The sequence below is a fragment of the Trachypithecus francoisi genome, unplaced genomic scaffold (genome assembly GCF_009764315.1).
Source record: "Trachypithecus francoisi isolate TF-2019V2 unplaced genomic scaffold, Tfra_2.0 Lachesis_group5, whole genome shotgun sequence".
Taxonomy (NCBI): domain Eukaryota; kingdom Metazoa; phylum Chordata; class Mammalia; order Primates; family Cercopithecidae; genus Trachypithecus; species Trachypithecus francoisi.
The window spans coordinates 128,386,225-128,393,142 of record NW_022681470.1 but is presented as its reverse complement, the minus strand read 5'-3'; positions in this window follow the sequence as shown (position 1 = coordinate 128,393,142).

Here is a 6,918-nt window from a genome sequence, read left to right as displayed (position 1 = left end):
AGCCCAGGAGTTCAAGGCTGCAGCAAGCTGATCATGCTATTGCATTCCAGCCTGGGTGACAGCTAATGAGACCCTGTCTCTGAAAAAAATTAAAGAAAAATAAATTAATTTTCTCAAATGTTTTTACTTTTGCTAGAAAACAGGATTTTTGAATGATTTTTAAATTGATTGCATTGCTTTTCTGAATTTATATGAGTTGTTAATTTACATTTGTAATTTGATACATTATTATTAAAATGTAGTTATAAGTTTAAGTCAAATAAGTTATAAATTTAAGTCAAATAAGCAGCATCCTGGATTAGTAATGTATCCTTAGTGACAGATTATAATTAGTGTTTTAATCAATAAGTTATACTTGGCCGGGCGCGGTGGCTCAAGCCTGTAATCCCAGCACTTTGGGAGGCCGAGACGGGCGGATCACGAGGTCAGGAGATCGAGACCATCCTGGCTAATACGCTGAAACCCCGTCTCTACTAAAAATACAAAAACTAGCCGGGCGAGGTGGCTGGCGCCTGTAGTCCCAGCTACTCGGGAGGCTGAGGCAGGAGAATGGCGTAAACCCAGGAGGCAGAGCTTGCAGTGAGCTGAGATCTGGCCACTGCACTCCAGTCCGGGCGACAGAGCGAGACTCCCTCTCAAAAAAAAAAAAAAAAAAAAAGTTATACTTGAATGTGTTGTCATTAATATTGTAAAAGGTAAGGGTTTTTTTTTTTTTTGTATACAGAATTTGGGATGACAATAAGCAGATAAGAGATTTTGTGAGAGCTATCCCTGAATATTAGCTTTTTTCCTTGAGGAGACATGGAAGCTTAAGGAAATGAAGCTTGTTGGAAAGAGTTTTGGAAGGGAAAAACTATGGGTTCATCAAAGACTTCTGGAAGCATGGTTTTGTTTTCTGTATCCCTTTGTCACCAAGTTCCTGCCAGAATCCAAGAGCATATTCTGTAACAGGTCTATTGATTTTTAAAAGTTTTATTGTAATTTTGCATAACCTTCTATCTTAGATATTTTGTGTTAACTTGATATGAATTTTCCAACGAAGAATTGTGTCATTAGAGACCCATTCTTTATAAACTATAGTTTGTTCTGTAAGCAACTTTTAAACCATCTGAAGATCAGAAACATTGAGAATACCTTTTCATTGAAGCATTTTCTAGAATGTATTAAATATTTCATGCTTTTAAAAACACCATTTTTATAACATGTTAACCTTTCCTACCTTTCCACTGAGAGATTATGAAGATTCATTATTGTTCATTGCTATAATATGTTGTGCTACTCACAGGAATCTGGATGTGGGTGGGGGAATCTTAGCCTTAAACTTAATGACTTAGGCTAGGTGGTGTTTTATATTTGTCTGCTTTTCACATATCTTCTGTTGGAATCCCTATGTTAATAATCCATGTTTATTTATTCATAGTGCATTGAGCAGCTTTCTACTCTCCCACATGGCATCTAAACATTATTAATTAATTTGTTATAGGCTGGAAAGAACTTAGGCAAGGCTTTCTGGGACAAATAATCACATGAATAAAGTTCAAACCTTCTTTTACAAACCACAGTTCTGATTTTTTTAGACTATGAGGGTTTGAGAGTGATTTACTTCTGAAAAAATGTAAATGGCTTTAAAAATACTGTTCACCACTGGAAATATATTTTTTTCAGTTTGTTATTCTTGCTTTCTACTTTATGAAATATAAGTGGTTGAGATATTTAGAAATGTGGCTGCTGGATAATTAAGTTGTGACTATAATGTAGGCTAGAGTAAGTTGATTATTTTGTAGCTAATTGGTCTTCACATTTCCTTAACAGACGTCCAGACACAAACGGCCTGGCCAAACAGCACCATGGTTTCTGTTAACTGACAGGTAGTATAAGACTACTGCTAGTGTTGGCTCATGTATGCTGTGTGTCATTATGAGAAAGAAAAAACTGTGTTTTGCCTAGTAGGGACTTGTCATGTAAGAATAGTACCATTTTAGAGAATGGCAAATTGCCATGACATGGTTTTGTTACATGTATATATTTAATAGGCATAAAAGAGGCCCAAAGGAGTAGGATGGAGATGTTATTAGAGTAGCAATTCAATATTAATTCCCACTACTTTGTAGGTTAAATGGATACAATAATTGATATTAGTAATTTGCTTAATTTTTAGTCCTTTAAGTGCTGAAATTGTTAATCTACAACTGAGAATGTCAAGCTTCAAAGAATTATAATTAATTTCTAAGATAATTGTTTTACCAAATTCAAGTAATACTTACTAAATTTGATTTGTTTCATAATCTCGGGTAAATAAGTATAACTAAATGTATAAAATTAAGTTACCTGTACTGGTTTGCTTTTATATGGAAGGTAGAATTTAATTTGTTTTAGTAGGGTCACTCTCGATATTTTTGAAATAATTTTCAAAAATTTGAAAATATTTTAAGACTAAGGGCTTAAAAAATACTTAAGACTCAAGTGCATTTATTTATTTATTTACTTACTTACTTACTTACTTACTTAGAGATGGTTTCGCTCTGTCACCCAGGCTGGAGTGCAGTGGTGCCATTTCGGCTCATGTGGCAACTCTTTGAATAATATTAAATATTAACCTGGGACCTACTTAGCAGTTTCTTGAAAGCAATGTTCTCAGCCTTAAATGTTGTTAAAGGTAGTTATATGTATATTTAATTTTCTAATTCAAGCCCTCTGTGGTAAAAGTAGCTTGGATTGAATTTTCTTTTCTTTTCTTTTCTTTTTTTTTTTTTTGAGACAGAGTCTTGCTCTGTTGCTCAAGCTGGAGTGCAGTGGCACGAGTTTGGCTCACCACAACCTCTGTCTCCTGGGTTTGAGCAATTCTTGTGCCTCAGACTCCTGAGTAACTGGGATTTCAGGCATGTGCCACCATGCCCAGCTAATTTTTTTTTTGAGATGGAGTCTTGCTCTGTTGCCCAGGCTGGAGTACAATGGCACAACCTTGGCTCACTTCAACCTCCGCCTCCTGGGTTCAAGCGATTCTCCTGCCTCAGCCCCCTGAGTAGCTGGGATTACAGGCACCCGCCTGGCTGATTTTTTTGTATTTTTAGTAGAGATGGGGTTTCACCAAGTTGGCCAGGCTGGTCTTGAACTCCTGGCCTCAAGTGATCCGTCCTCCTTGGCCTCCCCAAAGTACTGGAATTACAGGCCTGAGCCACTGTGCCCAGCTTCAAGTGGTTTTAAATGTAATTTACATTTATTTTGGCACACTTTCTGAAGAACCTATATGTTGTTTGATATAATCAAATTTTATCTGCTACTTGAAGATGCTCATTTTCATAGATAAACAAAATTAACAAAACACCAATCATTTATATTTAGAATTTGAGGTCTACATTTTTTTATTAAAACTCATTGAAGTTATTTTCGTAATTCCTTTAGCATACTCTGACTTTAAAAAGCCCAAGCTGGATAACCTAGAAATACAGCATAAAGGTAAAGGGAAGCACTGGATTACATTTTTAATTTTTTTTTTTTTTTTTTTTTGAGACGGAGTCTCGCCCTGTCACCCAGGCTGAAGTGCAGTGGCCGGATCTCAGCTCACTGCAAGCTCCGCCTCCCGGGTTCACGCCATTCTCCTGCCTCAGCCTCCAGAGTAGCTGGGACTACAGGCGCCCGCCACCTCGCCCGGCTAGTTTTTTGTATTTTTTTTTAGTAGAGACAGGGTTTCACCGTGTTAGCCAGGATGGTCTCGATCTCCTGACCTCGTGATCCGCCCGTCTCGGCCTCCCAAAGTGCTGGGATTACAGGCTTGAGCCACCACGCCCGGCCCATTTTTAATTTTTTAATTTATTTTGAGAAGGAGTCTTGCTTTGTCAGTGCAGTGGTGTGGTCTTGGCTCACTGCAACCCCCGCCTCTCGGGTTCAAGCAATTCTTCTGCCTCAGTCTCCCAAGTAGCTGGGACTACAGGTGCGTGCCACCATGCCTGTTAATTTGTTTTTGTGGTTTTAGTAGAGACGGGGTTTCACCGTGTTAGCCAGGATGGTCTTGATCTCCTGACCTCATGATCTGCCACCTCAGCCTCCCAAAGTGCTGATTTTTGCATTTTTTGTAGAGATGGGTTTTCCATATTGCCTGAGGCTGGTCTCAAACTCCTGGGCTCAAGTGATCTACCCACCTTGGCCTCCCAAAGTGCTGTAACTACAGGCATGAGCCACTGTGTCTGGCCTAGACAATAATTTTTAAAATTCATGCAATTTCTAAAGAGAATGATCCTAATTAAGTTCTACGTTATGATGGTTATTTTCAGTACAATCTATGTCTTTGAAACGGAGTCCCAGCTACTTGGGAAGATGTAGTGGGAGGATCCCTGGGAGGTCAAGGCTGCAGTGTGCAGAGGCCACGCCACTGCACTCCAGCCTGGATGACAGAATGAGACTCTCTCAAAAAAATGTGTGTGTGTGTACACACACACAGAACAAGAGAGAGAATAGTCAATATGATAATAGCTTTGATTTAACATTTTAAGAATATACTTTTAACATAAGACATTTTAAGAGGTTGCGCCGAACTTAATATGAAATGAGCCACTGCTTTATAATCAAAATCCCATTCATCATAAGTATAGGCAAAATATGGCTTTTGTTAAACTCAAATCTGTTTATTTCTTGACTTCATTATTGCTATTATTTCTAAAAATTTTTTTCTGGGGCTCTGCTATTGAGGCCTTTATATTAATTTCCTAGAGCTGCTACAAGTTACCAAAAACTTGGCAGCATAAAACAGCAGCAGTTTATCAGAGTTCTAGAGGCTAGAAGTCTAAAATTGAGTTTGTGTCAAGGTTGATTCCTTCTGGATACTCTGAGGGAGAATCCCTTCCATGACTGTTATTGCTTCTGGTTGCAGCTAGTAATTCTTGGACATACTAGTCCAATTTCTGCCTCCATCTTTATGAGGCATTCCCCTATTTCCAATCTTCCTCTCCTTTTCTTACAGGGCAACAGTCATTGGATTTGGGGCCCACTCTAAATGCAGGGTGATCCTATCTGGAGATCTTTAATTACATGTGCAAAGACCCTGTTTCCAAATAAGGTTGCAATGATAGATACTGGGAGTTAGGACTTGGATGTATCTTTTTCTGGGGGATACAAGTCAACTCACTATAGTATTATAGGATTTTTTTTTTTGGTATGCTTTAGTTTTTCTGAAAGTGGTTGAGATGTAAAATTCTGTGTGGTTGTCTTAAGCGTTTATTCAAATTCAGCAATCATGCTTTGAATGCCTATGAGTTGTTGTGAAGAGATGGAGGAAACATTAGGAGCCTGGCTCTGAGTTCTTAAATTATGGAAGATGCAGACATAAATACAACTAAATTTGAGTTGAAATTGATAATTACTATGGAATATCGGTATAAAGTTCCATTGAAATTTAGGGTAAGCCTAAGAAAGATACCAAGGAAAGACTTAATTGAAAGGGAATTCTATTTGAATTTGGCTTTGAAGGATGATAGGATCTTAAATGGCAAAAATTGGATAGTATAAGACATAGCATAAAATCAAGGAGGTGGAATTTTGGCGGGGGTGAGGTTGAAGGTATTGTTTAATAGTACTGTCTTGGAGAGTTAGGACGTAAGTGTGATTATTAAGTAACATTTGAAACAGTATATATGACTACAGGTATCAAAATATGTGCTGTATTGCTGGAGAAATGAGATTGATCTGGACTGCAATATTTGTTAGGTTTTACCCTGAAGGATGAGTTAGCTTGAATAGAGGCTAAGTGAGAGAAAATCTAATTTCAACATGAAGGAGCAGAATAAGGCCTGGAGTTGAGAATGAGCATGTCACTCAATATTTGAGGGCCTAGCATTTTCAAAGACATTACGGTGTCACCTCTTGTCTGTGGATTCAAGTGTTTAGTTGCATGCCATTCTGAGTAGCGTAATGAAATCTCACACTCATTGTCCCACCCTGGACAAGAGTCATCCCCTTGTCCAGCCTATCCATGCTCTTTATGCTATCCACCATTAGACACTTAATCATCTTGGTTATCCTATCAACTATTGCAGTATTGTAGTGCTTGTGTTCAGGTAACCCTTATTTTACTTTATAGTGGCCCCAAGGTATAAGTGTAGAGATGATGGCAATTGGATATGCCGAAGATAAGTCATAAACTGAAAAGGTGAAGGTACTTGAGAAGAAAATTATATGCAGAGATTGGTAAGATCTAAGGTAAGAACAAATCTTCATGAAATTGTGAAGGAAAAACATTCGTGCTAGTTTTAAGATGAAAAAGGCATTAACCCATTTATGCCTAGTGTTTTATTATTGGAATGCTAAGCTTGTGGGAGTTATTTATATCCTGCTGCTCAACGTCATTGCCAAGGTCTGATTTTTCACAAATTTTGCAACCTCTGGCATAAATGGATTAAATTTGTGGGTGGAAGACATGGACAGATAGAAATGTGTTCCAACTGACGTCAGTATGTTGCCCCGAAAGCACTGAGCCTATACCAGCATTCAGCAAGCGATCCCCTGAAATGAGTGATACCAAGCCATTTGCTGCAAATAAGGGATGGTTACACAGATTCAAGAATGGGTTTGGACTGAAGTATTTAAGAATTACTGAGGAGGTCGTATCTGTTGATGAAGAAGCTGCTGCCTCATTTCCAACAGAGTTGAAGTTGATTAAGGAGTAAAGGATACCATTCAAAGCAAGTTTTCAATTGCATTTACATCAGGCTTTTCTGGAAGAAGATGCCCAGTAGAACATTCATAAAAGTGCAAATGTGGTGGCATCAGGGCATACAACATGGAAGAACAGATTAACTCTGGTACTATATGGCATTGCTGTAGGCCATATGATAAAGCTAGGTGTAGTGTATAGAGTGAAGAACCTACATGCTCTCGAAAACAAAACAAAAAATTGTGTGTCCTGGCAACATAATCAGTGTGGGT